The sequence below is a fragment of the Mercenaria mercenaria genome, chromosome 5 (assembly GCF_021730395.1).
Source record: "Mercenaria mercenaria strain notata chromosome 5, MADL_Memer_1, whole genome shotgun sequence".
In the NCBI taxonomy this organism is placed as follows: Eukaryota; Metazoa; Mollusca; class Bivalvia; order Venerida; family Veneridae; genus Mercenaria; species Mercenaria mercenaria.
The window spans coordinates 59,891,860-59,917,608 of record NC_069365.1 but is presented as its reverse complement, the minus strand read 5'-3'; the positions used below and the strand labels follow the sequence as shown (position 1 = coordinate 59,917,608).

The 25,749-nt window shown below is 34.8% G+C and overlaps 1 non-coding gene across 1 annotated transcript; it reads right to left on the bottom strand.

Annotated features, from left to right (window-relative positions):
• Positions 1-5,316: 5,316 nt before the first annotated feature.
• Trnah-gug (transfer RNA histidin (anticodon GUG)) lies at positions 5,317-5,388 on the bottom strand. Its single transcript has one exon. It is a non-coding gene; the product is annotated as a tRNA-His (tRNA).
• Between the last annotated feature and the right edge of the window lie 20,361 nt (positions 5,389-25,749).

Genomic DNA, 25,749 nt, shown 5'->3' with positions numbered 1-25,749 from the left:
TTCCTGCCGTTAAGGTTAATACTTTTACACACTGATGTATTTCTCCAATAAACTATTACATAACTTGTTGAGATAACATCAACTTAAGCAACCTTTATATAACTAACGCAATTTTGCATGTTCTTATTGAAATTCACGCAATGCAGTGTAGCGTTAAACAGTTGCAACAACGTTTTACAAGTTTTGTGATGTCTAAGACATTTTTCACCTTGTGTGAATGTGTCATAGTTTTTAACAGACGGTGTCTTACTAAACTTTGAGACATGTAGTACACCAATTGTTGTCCTAGACAAAAGTCGTTTTGTAGACGTGCATATTTTTAAAAAAGAGATGTTAAACAAGAAAAGCGGACATACTTCTGAAATTTCTGAATTTCATTCGTTTTTTCATGTCATCCTTTATAAAGGCATACAGACACTAAATAGGAAAATGGCGCGAAATAAATAGCACAATGGCGGATTCAAATACTCCTCAGTTTGTTTGTTTTTGTTCTGTAGAGCTATTTTCCTTATTTTCTTTGCAATTATTTTTTGCTGATAACACATTACAGATCTATGTTTGACATGTAGGAGGCATTTTCATAATGGAATAATTACATGACAGAATTTGTCATGGAAATTTAGATCATACACCACCACTACAATTGGGGTCTCATTTTTTAGCTGATTTTGCAGTTTGTGTGTTTGTCTGAAAATATTTTTCTTGCATCCAACACGACCCCCACTTTTCTTTTGATTTTTATTCAGCACTGACAATATTCTTCAAGAAAATGTAAGCTATTTAAAATGGGTCCTGATGTGTGCTGCGGCCATTGGAAATATGTCAATTTTATATAGAATAAAGAAGAACAGCTATTTAGTGTGTTGTGTTATGAACTAATAAAAAGTAGTCCATTTCCAGCCTCATCTGTCCAGATTTCAATTTTTACCAATGTCCCCTTATGCTACTTTGATTAAAAATTGATGACAATGACAAATTTATTGCAATTTTGTTAATGACTGTAAACTCCCCCAAAATGACATTTTCACTATTTTGGGTGTATTTTTTCAAAAACTGCATATTCATAGCCCAAAGATTGCAAATTTCTGGCAATCAGGGGTAAAAATGAACATATTTAACACATTAAATGTGTAATTTGTATGCAGATCAGAGTAGAAAATGACAAAACTGTGCAAAACAAGGCTACAGTTAGGGTAATTGCTTGAAAATTATGTCGCGACAGCTATTTTAGCAAAATCTGACGCGTTATCTTACATTACTGAAAATGCCATAAAACCTTAGAAACCGTTGATATCAAGCTAAACCCTTGTATTTTTTTTCATGCATTTAGATTGCTTGTAGTACATTTCAAATTAAACTGGCACAATATCAGAAAAAAAAGTTTTTCTTATTGTCATACAGACAAGAAAATGTAAATTACAGACATTTAAAACGGGTCCTGATGTGTGCAGCGGCCATTGGAAATATGTTAATTTTATATAGAATAAAGAACAGCTTTTTAGTGTGTTGTAGATGCTGGGACAGGTTCACGAGTTAACTTGAGTCGATATATTTATCAAATACATTAACTAATATGTTGGCAACGTGAAAGTCTTTGTCTGTGTCTCGTATATTAGTATACCTCCACTGCAAGTCCCTTTATAAATTGCAACACCGAAGCAGTTTATAAGTCTAAATGTAACCCATCGTCCTGACATTATATCTCTCTAGTTTACAATATATAGTTACACACTCAAATCATGTGATATTATACCGTAACGTCCTGCAAAACAAAGTTTTTATCTGATATTCCAAAATCCCGGTAGAGCAAAATAATATATGATATATAAAAATAATGATACTTGGGAAAACCTTATATATATATTCATACACCGACGTACTATCTAATTTGGGTACCCATCATGATGTTATATGGGTAGCATTAATATTTTCAAATGGGAAAACCTAACATCTATGCCTGGACTTATTTGCTTCCATCATTATTATACGTACGTAACATTAGAAAATTTGTACCGCTGTAGTACAGGACTTTTATACAGGGAAATACATCCGCGGTATAATAGTTATATATTATAATCGTTCAGATATAATATATGTGTCGACATATTAATAACCAGGTTGACTAGATGTTACACGCTTGAATGTCAATCAAGGAACCCATGGTTAATTTCCGGTCCTGGCACTAGAAATTTCTGAATTTCTCTTGAGTGTCTTCAACTAAGAGGCCAGTACTAATTCTTCCAGATTGTCTGTTCGCAAAGATCTGGGCAAAGGCAGGCGGGCATGCCTAACTCTAATTTCTTTTATTTTTCTCTCTCTGTTCTTGTGACTTTCTCTCATTCTGTCTCTCTTTGTCTGTACTGGTAGAGGATGAATTTGGCACCCTCAGTGCCAAAACACCTCTGAACGAGTAAATCAAGAAAAAGTTTCTATCTAAAGCTGCTATAATATATATAGAAAGGCTGTCTATGCACAAAATTTTGATTTCAACATTGTTTAACATAAATCTATCACGGTCGCCATGTAATGATTGTATTATTTGAGAATTTCAAATGTTTTGCTCTTAGTCCTGAATATTCAGTTACTATTACTATTGAATTGAAACACAAACACATATACTCAGTTCCAAAAGAAAGTGTGCACTTTTTAAGTTTATATATTATAAAAAATTCCCCGACGTTTTTGTTTAATTTTTTCATACACTAACTCTCAGGTATAACTCAAAATCTAAAATGCACACCTACATTTTTGTATTTGTTTTCGTACTGATTTAAATTTTGGTACCAAACATTATAAAAAAAATGAAAATAACCGAGAAAAAATAACAGAAAACTAAGTGCACACTTTCTTTTGGAACTGAGTGTATATTTTTATCTTAATTAAAGGCAGTATCAGGTGAGGCAACACTTATTCTGTCACGTTGCTTGTACATTCATAAAAAATGAATACTGTCTTTTCCAAGAATCCAATTACGAAATAATTGCTGTAATATTTTACAGTTATTGTAACCGTAAAGGCTACAGTCTCGTCTTTCACTTGTTGTGATATTACTTTAAGTGACATCTTTTTTCAAGATCGGACAGACTCATCACAAAAACAATCTGTTTTGAGGACACCTGCTATCTTGTTTCGGTATTAAGTTGAACATATATTAATTCACTGCACGTACATTATGTACTAAACACTGTGATTATTTTTGTGTTTAAAGTAATCATTTTACAAAAAGTGAATTAATAGACAAAAAAAAAACCTTTAAGATTCGACAACAATCTCACTTTATATGACTTAAATTTATAATTCATATAAATTATGTATACTTAAGTTATGTATTGTATTGTATATGTTATTAAAACTATGACACAAAACTATAAAAAATCTGTACTTGAGTTCTGACCCAAAGATTAATTGAGCCCTTTGTTTTATCAGTTTTTTTAAAGATACAGTATGAAATTAAGATATTTTTAATTTTGTAGATTAAATAATATCCATTTTCTGTTAATTTAAAAAAGAAACAAATGTTGTTGCTATTGCAGTAAGCATGACAGTTTTATTGTATAAAATAAGAAGATTCTTTCTTCATACAGTCTGACTGAAAAACCTGTAAAAAGTAGTTCATTTAACCTTCCTGGCCAGAGCTATCAAGAAACAAGATATGAGCCGTGCCATGGGAAAACCAACATAGTGGGTGTGCGACCAGCATGGATCCAGACCAGCCTGTGCATCCGCGCAGTCTGGTCAGGCTCCATGCTGTTCGCTTTTAAAGCCTATTGGAATTGGAGAAACTGTTAGCGAACAGCATGGATCCTGACCAGACTGCGCGGATGCGCAGGCTGGTCTGGATCCATGCTGGTCGCACACCCACTATGTTGGTTTTCCCATGGCACGGCTCATATTTTTCTTTCAAAAAGTTAATTTAAAGTATTATACATGTACCAGCAGCATAAACAACATACAAGTATCAAAAGTAAGTATAATTCCTTTGATTTCTGTTATACTACGCATATGTTCTTGCCTTAAAAGTGACCTACATTTTTTACTAATACTGACAACATTTAATTTATAGATGGTGTTTTTACTTGTCATATGTGGTAAGAGATTGACAAATGTAGAAATACATTTCATCTGAATATTTGCGTTGTGTTTTATAAACTTCAAATGTGGTATGTCAGAAAAAGTCGCCTTGTAGACGGGAATATGATTTACAATATGAGGGAACATACAGTTGGAATCTTACGTATCTGTTTATCTGTCTGAAGTACAACATTTATTGCATGTCAACTTTGATGTGAATTCCAGAACGTAATTAATTACAACATAAACAAAAAGAAAAAATACACTCGCAGATTGGTTACAAAAAACTTCAAATTCTTATTTCATTTTCACTATAAAGTTGCATTGCGTTTCGCCGACGTGATTTTCATGCACAGTGTAGGTGTTTTAGAAAAAGAATGTCTTGAATTCAGTCTAAAAATGCGAAGAATAATTCTTATTTTCCTCCGTTGCATGCCAAAACAACCTAAGTGTTCCGTTGCACACTCGAGCACTTGTAGCTCTTTAAACAGTTACATGTATAATATTGGTTGAATAGTTCAGCATCGTTTAGTTGTTTATACTTTGCGTTCGCAAGCCCCTGACCTGTGTGGTTCTAGCATAATAATACATTAATATTTCCTTATGAACAGCATGAAATGACAGTGTTTTCCGCAATAGTAACAAACCTTTTAAAAATGTCATTTTGCGAACTGTGTGTACTAGTATATAGTTTTATTGATATACTTTTATGGTTGTTATTAAATCGCTGGTAGAGATGAATGGCAACGTTTTGAGCTAGTCACGATAGATAAATAAGTGCTTACAAAAATTACAGCTTGATGAGAATATCGTCATAGATTTTTTTTCTGCATCGGGTGATAAGACCCAAAAATTACAAAAGATTATTTGAACATTTCATTTAGCAAAATATCCGTTTTATAACAACGTTATTTACTATAAATTATAAAAGGACTCTTGAAACTTTAGAATACCGGTAGAATAATATAAACATTTGTACGCTTCTTGAATTATAAGCCATCATTGAAATTAATTCTGCTATAAATCTACTACCGAATTAGGGGCCCCAGACTGGCCATGCGGTTTCTGATTTCGGGGACACCCTTCACAGAAAAAAAAAGCTGGGAAAGTCGCCATATGACCGAAATCCGTTCTATATGTGACTATTATCTATAACCCAACAAAGATACTACTATTCAATTACCGCTAATTTTAATAATATCAAAAAATGTTCAGCTGTGCCGAGACAGCGACTTTCACAGACACTGCCGTGACCAGGATTCGAACCTGGGTTGTCGCGGCCACAACGCGAAGTACTAACCACTATACGATCACGGCTGTCACGCTGAACTGCTATTAATGTCGATTTATCAAACTTAATCAGTAGTCGTTTAGATATTTCAAAAGCAGAAGGAGTATTTACACATTACAAATCATGGAGGCTTGATCGATAATAACATTCACTTAAATTGGTTCAGTTGATTTAAACACAAACGTATTAATCTTGTTGAATGCATGATAATCGTGGTCCATTAAATCGATAAAACAATAATTTGCATTTAGATTTTATATCAAATGTATATCTAAAATAAACGTGAAATAGAGAATAATAGGTTAGTGCCGTAGATGAGAAAGTTTATCTGGCGAGGTGGAGGAGGTTATCGGGTGAGCCGAAGGCGAACCTGATAACGCCCGGAGCCTAGCCAGATAAACTTTCTCATCTACGGCACTAACCTATTATTCTATTTATCTTGTCATTACTTCATTTTCCGATATTTGGCAATTTATTTTACAAAAATAAGTGTGCGACAACCGCTTTAATGACGTCATATTCGTAATGACGTCACTTATATAATGACGTAATTACTGACAAACTCGCAATAACTTCTTCGTTTTTTAATAAAAATTCATTATTTGACCACTCATTTTCTTAGTTCGGACATTTCCAACACAATGGTGATGGTTTCAATGCAAAATTTCTTATGACAACAATATCGATCATAAGGTCACATGATCAACTGACTGTATATCACTGGTCACGTGTCAACTGACGGTATATCAAGAAAGATATACGGCACCCTGATATCGGGTCGAAAATACTGCAAGTGACAGGATAAAAACCGATACAGTCAAGTATCGTAGAAATGTAGAATGTTACTGTACTGTAGTGGTACTTTGCATTAAATAAATAGACTGTGCTAACAGTTACTTGTAAAATCAATGAGGTTGACAAATTTATCTAGGTATTAGAAATACCCTTAAGATCAACCAGTTAAATTCACTAGTAGTGCTTTGCCCCTGACCGTTAGATTGAAAACATAGCTTATTCTATACCCTCCCAGATATTCTAAATAAGCGTTAATAACCCTTTCTTGATTTAGAGGGCATTGTAGACAAATAGTACATCACATCTAACAGATGTTCTATATGAACAGTTTGTGCTAACAATATCTTTTCCATAAATATGAAATGTAATTAGTTTTCAGTGTACTCTTACTTTTATTTTTTTGCTATTGTTGAATTTGTCGTGGCACCGACACAACTATAGTTCATATGGCGACGTTCAAGCTTTTATCTATGGAGGAACACCCCAGGTGCCGTCCGAACATTATTTCTGGTACTGACCTAACGTAAGCCAGCAGGATTGCATCCTCATTTGAAAGAATTTTACACCCCAAACGAGGGTGTCGAACCCACAACGATAAGGGGCAGGTAATTCAAAGTCACCGGACCTTAACCACTCGGCCACGGAGGTCCCTATGTCGAATATGCATGTCTATAGCAGAATAAAAATAAAAATAAATAATGCAGACGCAGGGGATTACCAGCCACTTAATACTGTTGACCATAGTGAAAGACTTCAAGTCTCGAATAATGGCATGCTGTTTTTGAGTATTGCCATTTTGAGAATACCTTTCTACTGCAGAATACCGCGTACATGTTCCGTATGTTTACGGCTGCTGTATGTTACCTCTTCAGTGATAAATACGTAGCTTATAAGGGCTTCTATATATTTTGGCTTTATAGCAAGTCCTGGGCTTTTCGTAATTTTCAGTTACCTTACCGTTTAGTCGCGTTCTTTGTGTGTTTACACCTCAGGCCTACATCTAATGTATGCCATTGAGAAATCAGTATCAATTTTCTATATAAATATATTTAACAGACTGAGGAAGTTTAAGTTTATACGTCTTAAAGTTTAAAATAGTTACTAATGTAAAAAGTGAAATACTAGTTATCTATATTTGATAAATCTTACACTGACATTATTCGCTATATGTAGGGCATTGTATTCCTTGAAGATTTTGAAAATAGGTTATGCAAATGACTGCAGATCTTGGATGGTAGTCCTTAAGACACAAACAGTCATAATGTTACACGCATACCCTCGTCTACTAAAGTTGATATACTATGAATCAATGATGGAGTGGCAAACAGAAGAGTTAGTTCTGGAAAAGGCTCAGCATGATTCAGTCCTAACCGGAATACAAATGGGTCATTGGAAGTATGGTAACCTTGCTCATCGCCATTACCCTACAACTGGATTTCCTTCCAATCCAGCTGCTCAGTCAAAATGTACACTTGTTCCATTTTTCTTCCATGGCTATTGTAAAAGAAAGTGTTGAACTAAAATGCCATCTGGAACAATGTCACACACAACAGCGTGAACTACTAATGAAATGTCCTCAAGTATCGTGTTTTTTCTTTACCAGTGAGAAATCTTGTTGAATACTCTTTGTGCTAGGAAGGTAGCTGATAATCAGTCATGTGGTAGGATTTTAACCTTTTGTTCTAATATACTTTCCCCTCAAATTAATGGATTTGACATAATCTTTCTAATTATAGTGAGGCTTGGTGCCAGAAAATGTAGGCGAAGGTTTTATTTCACTTACTCGTTCTTAATTGTTATTAAAGATTACTGTGACATCACGACAGACAATTCTAATGTGATCACTTAGCTTAGTCGCCATAAATATGACAAATGAAGTGTCAGAGAATATTTATGTGCTCCACCATATTTGGTGCATTTCATCTACACCTCAAACAATAGAAAGCAATACGTTCTACTATAATAGCAACTGAAGTAAGCTCAAATATTCTTGCGCCAATTTTTGGCATTCATAGCGTATTTGACTGTACGGATACCTGTCTATCTATCTGTGTACCTGATAAATGTTATAGGTTAAAAATAAACCTTTTTATTACATGTTGTTTAGTGAATGTTTGAAATATCACAGTGAAATATATCACAACTGCAAAACAACAAATGATTTTTATTGGTTCGGAACTACCAAACAACTGAAAAAAAATTTGGCTTAACATGTAAGATGAAAATATGATTCTCTTATGGACACCAGATCTTAAACTGAAACAAACAAATTTCCTTCATCTGTTGATGTATCTGGAACCTGATTCTCATTATCTATAACAAAGCAATGCGGTTAGCAGTATTATATTCAGAACATCCCTCGCGTGCATATCGTACATTGATGGTCTATCATTAATTTTTGAAATCCCAACAAAATATGAAAATCAACATCTCTGTATTCTTAAAAATGGTTGTCCACTAGTTTTCTCAAAACTTTGATTTGTATTTAAGGGAACTTCTAAACGTGCGGTGTAGTAGTAAAATGAATGAAATTATATCTTTGTTTGGAAGAAATTGGTAAAATAGCAAATAGTGGGCTAGCTGGCGTTTTTTTCAGTATATCAACTTGTTTGAGAAAACCCCTTTTTTAACGGAAAATTTAAAGCTGCGTGAAGAGTGTTTTATTCAAAATAGTACAAATGCGAAACCATCCTGCGATAGAAAAAAAAAATTAGTTCTTTACTTGAGGTCTTATCTTAGACTGCATTGTCCCACATAGCACTTTTTGAGCATGGTTACGCAGAATACGATATTATACTACATGGCGTTTTCCTTCTCTTTTAAGTTTTTTAGCCTTAATTTATTAGTAAGCTCGAAGTAATCGTGACAACCGGCACTGAAAATGAAAATGTATGAAATGGAAATGGAAATTTTCAAAAGAGAGACGCAGCTACAGCAAGAAATCGACCATCTTAAAGATAATAGCAGTATATTTAAAGAAAACAAAATTGAGACAGAACGGTTTAAGTTCTTATCATATCGTGCAGACGAACATAAACATCCAAAAGAGAAAGAGAGAACATCAGTGATAGATATTTCACTTTATCGAGACGGACACGCGGGCTTTGACTGAATCATCTATTTTGTATATTGACAGTTCATATGTATTCAAATTCGCGAAAGATTTTGCTCATTTAACGTTTTTTGTCAAACCAGGATATATAATGATGAATTGTATGTAACTTAAGAGATTTAGTTATCTTTCAAAAAATATCTTAGGAAGATGACATTGTTTGCTACGGTTGTCACGTTTGAATTTTTGACCGTCCTGAAATTGATTTTAATATAACTTTAAATCTTTTCATCGCATAAAAGACACATTTTTTCCTAAGGCTTATACAGTCACAAAAAATCTATTTTCATGTGTTTTTACTGGTATTGGCACATTATTGTGGACTTTTCTTTCGTTGACTTCATTGCCTATAATTAGGGTAAACTGCGATATTTTGTTGTTGTTTTTTGTTTGGACCGAATTCGATCAAGATACATTTAGGATTTAACTAATATGCACATTTAGCTGTAATATGTTTTACTACCAATTGTGTTTTACAGTAAATTAATGCTAAAATATTCCAACCATGCCCGGTCCTTAAAACAATAGGACTTCTTCTTTGACTCGGATAGAGAAAAATATGTAAGTTGACAGTTCTTTCTGTGATGCATTTGAAGTTGTGCACCTGGGGATATGTTTGGAATTTCACTGACAGCCAGATGAGAGTTATGGCTCTTGACTCAGTAAAATTATGCATATAGGGCCTAAAAGTTTGTGCCGAAAGTGTCTCACAAAGTATTTAGGAAACAGTCATGAAACATGAGAGAAATATTATATAGCATGTGAAGTTCTGCATTAGTGTTTTGTTGATGATTTCACTCCAAAAGGTCAGAATTTTGGCCACGTTTGTGTCGCAAGTATCTAAACACAAGTATTTGATCTAGAGTAATGAAACTTTACATACAGTAATATTCTTCAGCATGCAACGTTGTACATCTGGGATTTTATTTGGGATTTACCCATCCACCCCATCCCCCTCAACACAAACAAAATAATCAACAACAATTTTTTTTTGCTTTTACTCTTTCATTTATTTCTGTCTTGTTTTACTAGGTGATGTTTTAATAACTATCTCCCACCCCTAATGACTTTCACTTCAACTCAAGTTAAGATGCCAGTTTACTTAGATGTGCATTGTCAGCAAATACTGTTACAGGAAGCGTGGGGCACAAATGTCTTATGAACATAAATCTAACAAAAAATCGATTAAATATTGTCATAGTTAACACGACCTGTTCAAATTATTTTCATATGTAGAGTATAAAATTACAACAAATTTCATATAAACAGCTGTGCTTCAAATTGTTTTGTTGAACTCATTGAAGTCATGCAAGTTTTAGTTTATTGTTGGTAACAATAATACCAAACCTCGATCTTAGAAATGGTGCCTTTCTGAAATGCAAAGAAAATCAACACGTTGATTTATTACCTCTACCTTATTGTTCTTAACAACTGAATACGTGTTTTTGCCAATTACTGTTAAAAAAAATACGACACCATCTTAATGCATTGATTGTGCTTTATTTCTTTGGTAAGAAATTGACAAATAACTTTGAATCTGAATTTTAAACACGTCAATTTTGGTATGTTATGCTTGTTGTCCAACAAAGCATCACCTTGTAGAGGTGGATATGATTTATAAGAAAGGGAAACATGTTGGAATCTCGAGTATCTGTTTGATAGTTTAAAGTACAATATTTATTGCAATTCAACTTTGATGTGAATTCCAGACCCTAATAAATTACACAATAATAATTGTCTGAAATGATTTCATTGCAGTGTTCCGAACCCCGCTATTGTATAATTATCCGAGAAGAAATCTTACGCCAGAACGTGAATATTTGGGGACGGAAACCCCGCAAATCTACCGGCGATTAAACAGTTAAAGGCGAACTTGTTAAAAACAATGTTTCTTTCGAATTAATTTTTCCCTTTAATGACATGTCAATCAGAAACACCAGCTGGAATGTAATATTAAATCAAATTGAAATGTATACGTTCGTATTTTCGGGAAACAGGAACGATTTTTTCGCCCCCTCCGTTACGGCTGCAGTTATTTTCCTAAGTCGTTCAAATAAAAATTATTTACGTAATTATAATGAAAAGATCACACCTTTCTCTATGAAAAATAAATAAGATAACACCTCTTCTTTCTCTTGATTTCATGCAATATCTTTCCATGAACCCATTTCTATGCTACAAAGTTCGACGGATACACGGGTGCAATTTTATCAACTAATTAGAATGTGTCTGTAGGACATAGGGTGTGCCCCCCCCCCCCCACTGGAACATTTGTCACAAATAAGGGGAAATTATTCAAATGTTTGCAGTCTTAATGGGGTATAGCCTCAAAAAAAATTATGAAAAGGATTCATTATTCTATACCATATACTTTTTTAGCTATGAGCATCACAAACAAAAAATCCACTATTTTGGCTGTTTCAAAGGCCATAAATCTGAAATAAACGCTAAAATTCTCAAGAAGAATGCCAAGTGTGGAAGGTCACATTATGATAAAGACTCAAGCAAGATTTCATGAATTTACATTAAATACTTTCTGAGTGAGGCACATAATTAGGTGAAAATGTGCATTTTTTACTATTTTAGGGGCCATAACTCTGGAAATAGGGGCGGACCCAGATGAAAAATAGTACGTGCGCAAGTTCATATCATGTTAAAGACTCATGCAAGGTTTCATCAATTTATATGAAATACTTTATGAGCTAGGCGTGTCACAAGGTGAAAATGTGCATTTTTGACTATTTCAGGGGCCATAACTCTAAAATTAGGGGGCGGACTCAGATGAAAAATAGGAGGTACGCAAGTTCATTTCATGATAAGGACTCGTGCAAGGTTTCATGAATCTATATCAAATACTTTATGAGCTAGGCGTGTCACAAGGTGAAAATGTGCATTTTTGACTATTTCAGGTGCCATAACTCTAAAATTAGGGGGCGGAGCCAGACGAAAAATAGAAGGTGCGCAAGGTTATTTCATGATAAAGACTCATGCAAGGTTTCATCAATTTATATCAAATACTTTTTGAGCTAGGCGCATCACGAACTTCGGACGGACGCACGGAGGCACGGACGGACGGACTGACGCATGGACAAGAGCAAATCTATATGCCCCCACCAGTCATGGGGGGGGGGGGGCACAAAAATAAAAACGCACGCCGTGCTAGTTAGATGTTTTCTGATCATGTGACCAAAACAAGCTCTTTGGAGTTGTTATAAGAATAAAATTTCGATTAACTTTTCTAGCAGGAACTGAGTTTTAATTTAAAACGTTTACAGAAGAGGCAACTAGGTTTTAATACCGATTACAGATCTACGCGAATGGTGCTGAAGACCTGTGTAATTTTTGTAGGTTATTTATAGTTTATTTTGGTCACGTGATGAAGAAATTGTTTTGCTCATGTGATCAAAGCAAGCATGCTCATTTTCATACGCGTTCTTTTTGTTAAAAATATAGATTACGGCAAATATGTTCTTAAGCAAAGCATTTTTTGATAAAGTTGAAGCTCAGAATTTTTCTGAAAGTTAAACAGACTTGAATTACGTAAAATTTATGGAGGACATTGAACTACTTGTTCTTCGGTTTCGGATAAACATTTTGACCCTAAATTTGTGGTATGGTAAATCTGAAGTCACGCTTCGCTGCCCACAAGAACTCTGTTCAGATAGCCGAGACACCTAATTACAGCTGCTGCCGTGACTAGGATTCGAACCTAGGTTGTCGCAGACACAACGCGAAGTACTAACCACGATACGATCACATTATTATTATCGTTATTACATCAATAATCATTTAGTTATGTCGTCAATTGTATAGAATTTTAGCGTTACAATTAATGGGTCTTAATATAATATCAGTTACTTAAATTGATCTTAATACAAATGCAAGTTGAATGTCTGATATAGTGATCGATTAAAACCGTTGAGGCAACAATACTAACTTTTACAAACATTTGATAGGGTTTGATATCGAATATCGTAAATCTTGGAGAATTACTGTAATTTAAAGTTCTCTGCATTTAAAACGTAGTATAGAGAAGAGCTGTTGTCTTGACACGGTAGATCACAAAATCGCTCAAGCGTAATGTGTAAGGGGGTCAGAATAATTTGTATATTTAATACATTGATAACATAACACATAAGCACAGATAGTGCTTGACTCCATTTTCATGTTGTCATTGCTATAATTATTGTTGATTTACTGTAAATAATAGAATTTGGGTCATTTATGGCTAATGGTTCATTATGTGGATAACTGGATCCCAGCATCACACATTATGTCATATACAAAAGTTAAAGGGAACCAGATATTTGATAGAGCAAGTGCTCGTTGTAAAACGCTATGTTTAAATTTGGACCAATCAGAAACAAGTTCTAAAAATAGCACGTCTGCTGAGGTATAAATAGGTAGATGGATGACAGAGAGGGCATTCGGTATCCAGCGGTTGAAGAAGAAACATTGAGGATTCAACCAATAATTTATCCCGGTACCTTGATAAGGAGACTATTGCAGTTACCCTGTCAGGGCTGATAAATTATTAAAAAGAAGACGTTTGAAGTTCAAAGACTAAAGAAGAGTTGCAGAATTTCAACAAGGTTTCGAGCTATAGGGCCAGCGCATAGGAGTTTTACCTTAAGAGTAGCTGAATGCTATAGACGATAGCAGATATAGGCTGAGCATCGGAAAGCTGAGACAGATACTCAGTTTGGTAATCTACTGAGATAGTAGGAGAGTTCCAGCTTATAGACGGTTCGGCGTTATTGGCGAAGTACAGCCAAGGCATCGGGGATATACCTATATGGTAGTTGAATGCTACATATGATAGCATATAGGCGCTGAGCATTCCAGGAGTCAGGCCATTCATATAGAGTTATAAACTTCAATTAAGAGGACAGAGGCGGAGCATCTATGCGATAGGACTCGTATGTTATTGATTCAAAGACATTGTCTGACGGGAACTTCAACAAAAAGACCAGTCAAGTATAGAGTCTCCAGCCTATAGGGGTTTGAGCGTATCGGTATTAATTGAAGATTAAGATAGTTTGAAACATTTAGTGATTTGCCTGATCTCTGAAATTATTTAGCTTCAAATAAAAATCATTTACGAATCATTGGTCACGAATAATTTAGGCAAGGTAGCCAGAGGAAAATTCTATATATGAGATATTTGGTCTCACCAGCTCTACGTTTTAACAAAGGACATTCTATTTCGTTTGTCAGCTAGTCTAAGACATAGTCACCTTAGCGATTGGACCCAATTCATTGTTCAAGATACTAAAGGCGTAGGCACTTCCCTGGGTCATATAACTCGTATCCTGACAAAGGGATTAAATACTGGTGAGCGATTTTGATGTGTTGGAAATCGGTTCTATCCTAGGCTTCGAGTTGTCAACACCCTTTGTTTTGTAAGTTACATGTCAACATGGAACAGATTATGCCGGGCAGGAATGAAGAATTAAACGATATGATAGAAAGCAAAGTCAAAGAAGTCATGAAAAGTAACAATAAAGAACTTTTGGAGAACATAAACGGCATGTTCAACAATTACAATCAGATAAGTGATTCAAATTCTACATGTTCTATTCATCGTGACAAAACTGTTTTCAAACGTAAAAGTAATGAGGAACACTTTAAACAGAATGCTAGAGTTCTAGAAAATCTCGAAAGTGCAGAAAAAACTCTGAGTACAGAAAGATGCACAAAAGCTAAAGAACAAATTCTTGAATCGAAATATGCATTGAGAAGACGTCAGAAACTTATTCATCTGGCAGATAGTTCAGAGCTTGGATGGAGAGTCGTAGCAGAATGTGAGCAAAATCCCATCGCAAGCGATAGCGAAGACGAAATATACAAGGCCGAGGCTAGGGCGTCGAGGAAGGCGAGATCAGAAAAGGCAAATAAATTTTAGTAATGAAACTGGCCCTTCAGGAGGCAAAAACTGCCAGAAGATACCACTGCTGTAAACAATGGTCAAAGTCAGCAAAGTTACAGCTGGCGACAAGGACTATGCTTCAATTGCGAAAAACACGAATGTTCCAGGATAAACACAAATAATATTTATTAAGATAAGTACAAATGATAATTATGTTACACAAGAAAAAATTCAATTGAATAATAATGATAAAAAAAATAATGATTTGAGTACTTTGTCAAAATCACAAAATATAGAATGTGACACAAAATATAGAATGTGAGACAGGAAATTCAGAAAAAATCGATATGTTCGATTATGGATCGAAAAGATATTGATCTATTATGCAAGGTCAAGGGTCAAATGTTAGAGGGTCAAAATGTACAATCCTTTCAGTCTAATAAGGAGAAAAAAAGAAATAGGTCCAAAAATGGTGTCAACAGTAGGTCGGCTTAGAGGCTGCCTTGAAAAATAGAAAGATGTTTCAGATAACCATTACATTTTAGATGTGATCGAAAATGGGTATAGACTACCATATAAACAAACTCCAGAGTCTGTTCCTTTAAGAATCAATGAAACAGCACGGGAAAACTCAGATTTTGTGAAGTCAGAAATAAATTATTTACAATATATTACAAAAATATTCGGTCTTTCAGGTTTCATATACACTTTTGATTTGAAAAGTGCCTATCATCATATAGATGTGTTCAAACCTCATACAGGATACCTGGGGATTTCCTGGATTGAAAATGGAATTGAGAAATATTACGTTTTCAATTCATTCGTTACCCTTTGGTATTTCCACTGCCGGTCATATATTCACAAAGGTACTAAGAGTTTTGATAAAATTTTGGTGATCTTTATGCCACAGGGTTGTCATGTTTTTGAACGATGGCATAGGGGCACACGCAAATTACGAAAATTCAAAGTGTTCAAGTGATTTTATACATCAACCGTTAAAAGATTTCGGGTCTTTTTGTTAGCCGCAGAAAAATTTTGTTTGATACCTTCAAAAGTCAGTCAAAAATTGGCTAGGTCACATTCTTGACTTTGAAAATAATTTGTTATTTATTCACAAGAAAGAATTCCAGACTCGAGGCATCTATTAATTCTTTGATTTTTCAAATTGAAACAAGAAGTATCTTTAAAAAAGATGCACGGCCGCATTAGTCAATGCACACTTTAAGCTACGAAACGTGCATGCACTCTACACTTTTACATACGATCGGTATTTATAAAGCCAAACATAATGCAGTTTGTAAAGTAAAATTTTCATACTTTTTATGTAGAACATATTTTACAGAACACATATTTTACATCATAATTATATTAATCATAATCTAGGAAACTTTGACAAAAATAAGAGTAAAAAGGAGGGGCCGAAAAGTGGGGGAAGAAATAACTATTTTTGAAATCGTCAAGGGATACGAAATGACCAAAATGGGGACGAGTTGACTGGACGACGAGTTGACTAGGAGACGAGTTGACTGTAAAATCGTTTAAGGGAGATCACTCCGTACCAAAGTGGCAGAGTTGGCAGGTTTGTAGTCGAACTCTGCCGCAGTTTCACTACCGAGGGGATTCAGGTTACCATCCATGAACAGGCTCAATCAAACCGAGCCTGCAACATTTTCGTTTATGTCGTGTTGAGCGACCTGTGAAGTATCCACTTTTCTCTATTTTTTAACGTAAGTTATTTCCACAGGAGTCTTGCAACGGAATATACTGTCTAACAATACAGCTCAGAGCACCTGTACACCCCTTAAGAAAATATTATCTATTCCATTCGAAAACCTGTGGATTTTTTTCATCCAATAATCAAAATGTACAGTTTTAATCAGCTGTTAAATTACCTTCACCCCAGATATTTACAGGAAGTAAAGTTGAAATCAATACCGGCCTGCGGCCGGAAAAAGATCAGTACGATTAAGTACATGTAGATATTTAGCCCCAGCAGTTGGTCAGATAATTTCTTTGCAGAATATTATAGGAAAAAAGGTTAGTCTTAGGACAAGAAAATTGTACACATGTATCATAAACAGAGCTAGCTTTAATCCACCAGTACAGGTAACAAAAGAGGCTATGGCAGAGCTAAAGTTTTGGCGAGAAAATGCGAGAGCATTGAATCAAAATGGAAAACCCTTCAAACAAACAGAGATTATAAATGCTTTTCTGTATTGTGACGCAAGTGCTGTTAGGTACGGAGGCTATATAGAGCTTACTACAAAAAAAACAAAGCAAGTTTCTGGTAGGAAAAGGGAAGCCCGAATCAAAAAGATAACAGTTACAGTACAGCACAGTATTTGGTAATATACTCCTGGAAGAGGGTTGCTACCCTGAAAATATTCCGGTCTCAAGCATAAAGGTTAGAGACCACCAATTGTTTTCCCATAGACTTACATTGTAACATTATGGCGTGTACGGCCTGCCATACATCGAAACATGTATATCTAATTACAAGTTTTTCAAGAACTGTCTTAGTTCTACCAAAATATCGGACGAAAAACATATAATAGTGATACTTTATTTAAGTAATTTTCGCGTGAATGAGATGACCCCCTGTTTACATCATTGACATGGCGGGAGAAATTCGTTTGATAAAACTTTTTTTCAATACACATAAAATGTAGCAAATTTTGTCAAAATGTATAATAAAATACTGTAAATGCAGTGAAAAAATATCAATTTTGAAAAAATAATCACTTCCTGGGTTTGTTTACATGACTGACCAATCAGAACGCACAGACGTTACCTTATTCCCAGGTATACACTTACCTCATTCCCAGTAAGTTTTCCCTGTACATTTTTGATTTGGTGGTCTCTGACCTAAAGATAGGAAGAACTACGGAGTCGAGTTATGGTCATCTAAGTGTCTCAAACATAAGTTATGAGAATACGGAATTCACTTGAGTGAGTTGTATCACAGATGCAAAACTCCTGGAAGTGAATTGGATGGATGTAGAAATACAGGAAGCGAGTTACAGAATTGTAGAACTCTCGGAAGCGAGTTGTATAAAGGTAGATCTCCCTGAAGTGAGTTCAGATTTATCGGATAGACATTCTGTACGTGAACAATAATCAAAATTTCAAGGGTCTGTTGATAAAGGAAATTATCACGATGAAAGATGTATTTGTAGAAATTAAAAAAAGTCGAAGTTTTTGGAGCTTGGACAGACCAAGAAAAACTTAAAAGTTCTACTTTGCGCGAATTCGAAGCTGTATACAGAATTTTACTGAGTAATCTATATTTGTTACAAAAAATGAATATAAAGATTTTCACTGATAACAAAAATCTTACATATATTATGAATACAGGTAGTTTTGTTTCAGAATTACAGGACATATCAGTGAAAATAGATGATATATGTAACAAATTTCATATCAAATTTATAACAGAATGGATACCAAGAAGCAAAAATGATCGAGCCGATTTTCTCAGAAGATGTCGCGAATGCGACGACTGGTCAATTAGCGATGATACTTTTCAATATTTAGATGAGAAATGGGGTCTCACACAATTGACAGGTTCGCAACACATTATAACACAAAATGTGTGAGGTTAAATTCTAAGTTTTGGGTTCCAGGCACGGAGGCTATTGACTGTTTTAGCAAAACTTGGTGTGAAGATAATAAATGGTTAGTACCATCACCAAATTTGATAGTAAAATGTATTAGGAAACTTGAACTAGAGAAAAGTAAAGGAATATTAGTTGTTCCGGAATGGATATCAGCAGCGTTCTGGTCTCTTTTGGTAGATGAAAGTAATAATTATTATCGGGCGGTAAAAGAATGTTACGTTTTTCTAAAAATAGGTGCAGTGCAAGCAGGAAAAGACAATAATGGAATATTTGCAAAAGAACCTATTTCTTTCAGAATGCTACTCTCCGGTTTGTTTTTGGATAAAGAATATTGTATTATCAGAAATTTGTAAGACATACATGATTGACTAAGTTTTATATTCGACGAGTGTTAGTTTGAAAAGCACACTAAAAAGGAAGTTTGACGAAGCAGGAGTATATGTACAGGACTGTGACAATATAGTAAATAAAATGGCAAAGCAGATTCTGTCATCCATAGCAGACAGTACAGTATCCAAATATTCAAATGAAGTCAAAACTTTCTAGACCAGCATTATCTATTCATGTGGTCATGTATTTGTCACATTTGATAGACATAGGAAAATCAAACAATGTAATTTCTTCGGCTTTTTACGCCATTAAGTGGATGATTGAGATAAACGATTTCGTAAATCCTACGGAAAATTCTATTGTAAATAAATTAGTCGAAAGTGCAAAATGTTTGAATTCAAAACCGGTTCAGAGAAAAGATGTTTTAGATGCGCACCACATTATCGAGTTGTGTGATATGTATAAAGACACTACAGACATGATAATTTGAAACATTTGACAATGATTGTTTTTAGTTTATTTCAGGTTTTGTACGATTTAGCGAAATCAGGGAACTTAAATGTTGTGACATTTCATTTCAATCTGATCACATGATACTTCGTATCAGAAAGGACAAAACTTACATATATAGATCTGGTAGAGATGTTTTTATATCAAATGGCTCTTCTAATACTTGTCCAATAACAGTGGTACAAAGATATCTTAAACACGCAGATTAAAAGAAAGATTCTGATAATACTTTTTTAGGCCAGCTTGTCGGTCAGGACAAAGATGTTTTTTATTACAGAAAAACAGTAAGATTAGTTACACTGGAGCGCAGGAATGTATATTGGCAAAACTTAAATAAAAGTTAGGTACACACTCGTAACGAGCGAGCGGAGTTACAGCAGCCGCCATGAAGGTGTATCAGAAAAGATGTCTGAAAAGACATGGTCGGTGGAAAACCGACACTGCAAAAAACAGTTATATCGAAGATTCAAAAGAAAAGAAATTGTTCATTACTAATCAGTTGAAGTTGTAATGTTAAAAACCTTACATTTAAACATGTATGAAAAATAACAGGTTTAAAGTTCTCAGATTGTTTGGAAGTATAATTTTGAATTTGAATAATTAAACACACTAACATTTGTTACGTTCTATCTCACGCCTAGATCATTGCTAAAAAGTATTTTGTTGTTTGTGAGGTATGGTGTCAAGACTGGTACTTTTCATTCACTAAAGAAATTAAAACTATAATTTTTATACCCCGGATACAAAGTGTATGGGGCTTTATTGGAATCACTAATTTCCGTCCGGTGGTATGTCCGCCCGTCCGTTGATCCGTCCGTTCATTCGTCCGTAATTCGTTTCCGCTCCATGGATCATCCGTATCATCCTTACCGCTTGGAAGGGTTTTGTAAACTTGCATCAGTTATTAACCTCATCAGTCGACGTGCAGAGGGCAACACCCAGGTCACCAGGTTCAAGGTCGAGGTGACACTTGGAGGTCGAAGTGAGTATAATTTAACTTTGTGGCCACTCCGTATTGTCTAAACCGCCCTGAAGATTTTCATGAGACTATCATCAATATTTTATTTCTTTGAGACGACCTGCAAAGTGCACAAACCATGTCACTAGGTCCTAGGTGAATGGCGTACCTGGAGATCAAGCTTTTAAGGTAAAAAAGCTTCAATTTGTGTCTGCTCTATATCATCTTAACAGCTGGGAAGATTTTCATAAAACTAGCATGAAATATGTACGTCATGGCATATAATGGTGCTATATGTATAGTATACTTATGTTGAATAATCAAAGGGCAATACATCGGTGAAAAATCATCAGATCATCACTAGAAGACAATATGCAAATTTCCTCTTGAGAGTGAAGCTTCATTTACATATTTAAAGGTTGCTGAGAAATTCTCCAGACAAGGATGGCGCTATAGTTTAGTATGCTGCATAACCAAAGGGCAAAACCTCAGGGAAAAGTCATCCGAGCAAACAATGAAGCCAACTTGCGTATCTCCTCTAAGGACTGAAACTTCCTATGAAGTTTGGCTGAATTCCCGCCAGTGATTGCTGAGGAATACTCCTGACAAGGATGGTTCTATAGTATACTGATGTTGTGTAATCAGAAGGCAATTACTAAGTGAATCAAAGCCTTGAGATGTCTGGTGGTTGCGGGTTTTGCTAGGTTTATTTTCATATTAAATGCCAATCTATAAATATACATGTATAAGAAACAAATACTAATATGCCTTGATCTAAGATAAACTCTGCCTGACCTTACATGAACAGCTGGAAGTCAGTGATGTAACCATAGGCTGGAATACCTAATCATTGACAAATCTTATATAATCTAAATGGCCAGTGTGAATAGATAGAGGATGAATAAGAAATGCTTGATCATTGATAATTCATCCGCATCGTTCATGAATGGGACTACTTTGTGTAGCACATGAACAAATTCCTTTAGTTGTGATTTGGAATCAAATAAAGATGCTACATGATTGTCAGAAATACACTTAACTTTGTTTGCGGGATAAACCCGCAACCAAAAATCATTCAACCGAACATGAAGTTTCTACGGTTTACTAATGTTGAATAATCAAAGGGCAATTACTCAGTGAAAAATTATCCGAACGAAAAATGAAGACAACATCCGCATTCTCTTTTGGGAGTGAAACTTCCTGTGGTGTTTCGCTCAGTTCTAGTGAGTGGTTGCTGAGAAACACTCCGGACAAGAATTGTTGGACGGACGGACGAAGCGGTAACAGATATGCTTCCCTTTTCTGGGAGCATAAAAAGCAATGTTCAGTGAAATAATCAAAATAATGTCAAAGGTATTTTGAAACGGTTGTTACACTTTATTTTCAGTACAAACAGCCACCAGGATATCTTTGCAAAACCAGGATTTTGGCAAACTTCGCTACCATTTCTAAGTGACTTAGACTGTTTTAGCTTTGATGGTAGTTTAGGGGCCAATGAGCAATAAATGATATAGTTTTGCATTAGTTTTAATTTTCTTATGTACAAAAAAGATGATTTAAAAACTTTGTCCTATTGGATTTTTCTAATTTCCAATCGGAGATATGGCGTCCGATTAGAATTTTTGAAAATCCAATCGGATTTTTCCCATATTTTGGCGAGCTGGATGGTGGTAGCATAAATAGAGAAAAAAGTGTTAGATAAAGAAGAAGTGGTTATAAACAGAAAATACAAATAATGCATCGAGAGGATAGCAAGGATGTGAAAGATACTAGAGATTGTTAACAGGCAGAAATGAAAGCTGATGGAAATGATCAGAAATATACCAACTATAGAAATTGTGCGAAGGAAGGAAAGTCTTCAGTTAGTAGTAATACCCAGAGGAAAGTGTATAAAAGTGAACAAAATGTAAGAGATATAAATTTGGAACTTGATAAACTTAAACATGAGAAGGAAGAAATAAGATGTGAGTCAAGCAAATATGAAAGAAGAAGCTTAAAGTTGAGGAAACAAGGAGCAAAAGCAACAAAAGTTTATAGAGAAGGATAAAATGCTACTTGGGTAAATACAAGAATTGACAGAAAATATAAAATTGCTCGAATACCAGGAAAATGAACTAAATCAGTATCAATTCATTGTTTTAGTTAGTAACATGGCTTGAATATTATAAGATTCTTTCACCGGTTGTAGGTGCAGATGGGAATTTCCGGTCTCTAGGGTAACTGTTTAGGCGGTTACGAGGCTCAAGCCGTGTAACCGCGTAAACAGTTACCCGAGAGCCGGATATTCCCATCTGCACCTGCAACCAGTGACAGAATCTTTTTTCTTGCATACCATATTAAAGAAATAAAAATAGAAATAAAATCAATCAAACGTCTTTCTTTTTAGAACTATTTCTTCTAGCAGCGTATTTAAACAAAGCGCGGGAAACCAACGCCCGTAAACAGGAAAGACGTCATGACGTTTCAAAGAAAATATAACAATGTTTAGTTCCGGTTTTGTTTTATCAGTGGCAGCGTAACGTTATGAATTTTCGATAAAATAACGTTTTTTGAATCGAGAAATATACAATCAGGAAACAAGAGGAACTGTCAAGGTATCGGATTTTTATTCCGTTTTATGAAATAAAATGTAAATTGCTACATATATGTAGTTCGTAATACGTCATTTACAGCACGAGAGTCATCTTACACCCTGGGGTGTAAGATAGAGTTTTCCAGCACCGATAAAAACACCGGAAATCCCCGTCTGGTATGCAGGAAATACTAGTTTTCATATACTTACCAGTTTACTTGAAATCCGTACATAAAACCTTGATTTGTTGCATAATAAAAATATGTACATTTATTTTAACCATATGTATAATGATTTTATGTAGTCTTTTATGGCACTTGATATTTTGACATTGGACTATAAAGTTATACTTGTATGTCATATTTACATATCTATGCAGTTATCTATATGGCCAGACTTGTACCACCACGAACCCTACAAATAATGGCCGATTGGGCTACGTCGACAAGTGTTTTGTTAAAGACAGAAGCAAAAAGACGATTACAGTTTGACCGGGATTATCTGACCTTTGTCATCATATAATCACTCCAGACATGTGATAATTTCAATGGGACTTACAATGTCTAAATGTCAATATTTTTATAATGAACAAAAACCGTTACATGTGAAATTAATGCGGCTTGATATTATACAGTCGAAACTCGGCATCTCAAACTCGCTTACCTCGAAATTCCGCTTAAGTCGAAGAAATTTTAAAGTCCCGTCAAATTTCCTTCTTTATATATGTAATTCAACTTCGGTTACGTCAAAATTTGACTTACCGAGACTCCGGATGTGTCGAAAGGGATTTTCAGTCCCGTCAATAAAATTCAAGTGCATTGTAAACTCGGTAAGTCGAAGTGAGAAAATTATGCGATAAAATTTCACACATGTCGTTGTGAATGTGGTTGGTTTTTAACACATGTCCATGTTTATTGCCTAACATATCAAAGGTGCGGCGATTATCAATGTGAGATGACATCATACATGTACTTGTTTGCACGTGCCATTATGATAATTGTTTGATGTAAACCTTAGATTTCTTTAATCAGCAGTCATTCGTTTTTGAAACGTTACGAAAATTGCTTTTAATTTAAACTAATGAATTAATTAGTTTGAACAGTTGGGATCTTTAATAAGGATTAATTAGAGGTAATCGCGATGAGACTGTAAAAAAATAACTTCTTTGGGGAAAGCATCATTCGATCAAATGTCAGATCAAAATGCTGCTAATCCTCCGGGAGAGAAACATAGTACAAAAAAGAAAACTTGACTCAAAAACATACGAGGTTGGTATCATTTTTATTCTTCGAAAAACTGAAAACCTTGATAAACACAAACTGTACGGAATCCTGTACGCGTAAAGTGCCGACAGAGTATACACGGCATTTAGGAAACAGCTTTTATTTTTTATTAACCGTGTACTCATTTCGTCCATATACGTCCCTCCTCATAACTCGAATTTCGGTTATCTCGAAATAAAAAGCACGGTCCCTTGAAATTCGAGATACCGAGTTTGGACTGTACTTCAATTATTAATCTGCCTGCAGAAGATCAGCTGCCGGTTGGTTGGTGCTTTAAACCAAACAACCCGACACAACCAGACATGTTCATTTTCAGCTGACGTTTGAAATAATTCCCACAGTTTAAGTTAAAAAGCTGATGATTTGCTGAAGGAACGACAATTTTTATCAGTTTTCTTTCCTTTACAGCAATTCCGATCAAGAAATGAGGTATTAACTAGATTTAGATTACTAGTAATCATGAGTCTAAATATTCCATTGTCTTACTTATAGACGAAATTTTTCACCATTGACAGATTTTGACGTCTTAATTAAGCCAAAAAATAAGCTAAATCTACTAAAATTGCCACACTTTACTGTTAATGAGTTAATATAAAATGATATCTAATTAGACGGAATTGAGGCAATTAAAAATTCACGAGCATTGTATTCAAAATAATGAAAATTACTGACATTATGTAACGTAGAAAGGTAAAGAATGAACAACCAACTCGCAAACTTAATTCGTTTCACTATGCGCTTTTTTCACTAAATATGATCATGATAGAGTTATAAAAGTGTTTTGATGGAATAGCTCTCTAGAGTATCATTGAAGGTTCCATGTACATCGCAGTATGAATACATCTGCAGATGTCTTTAAATTGTATTGTAATATACTTGTAACATGTGCATATGTTGAATTCTGCTCAACAAGGGCTTGAGGGAGCTGACGGTTGCATGCGTTTCCATTACCGTCCATAAACAGGCTCAATCAGACCGAGCCTGCAACATTTTAATTTTTGTCCTGTTGGGCGACCTGTGGAGTTTCCAGTTTTTCAATTTTGTACCATATTGATCAAGTTTTGATCTGCTCTTGTAAATACAGTGAGAGTGATGAACGCTTAAGACATGATGATATAAGTACGGATTAGATATAAAACGAACATGAATGTAAGAGTTAGTCGCTGTAAGAGTTAGTCGCCATTAAAATACTCTATAACAACTATCGTTTTGTTTCATTCGGCTAAAGATAAAACTAGCTATATGTAATAAGAACCTCAAGTGTTTGACCCTGCCTAGTTGCCTATGATAATACTATTAATTCGCTCTTGTAGTAGATATAATTGACTCTTAAAAATTGAA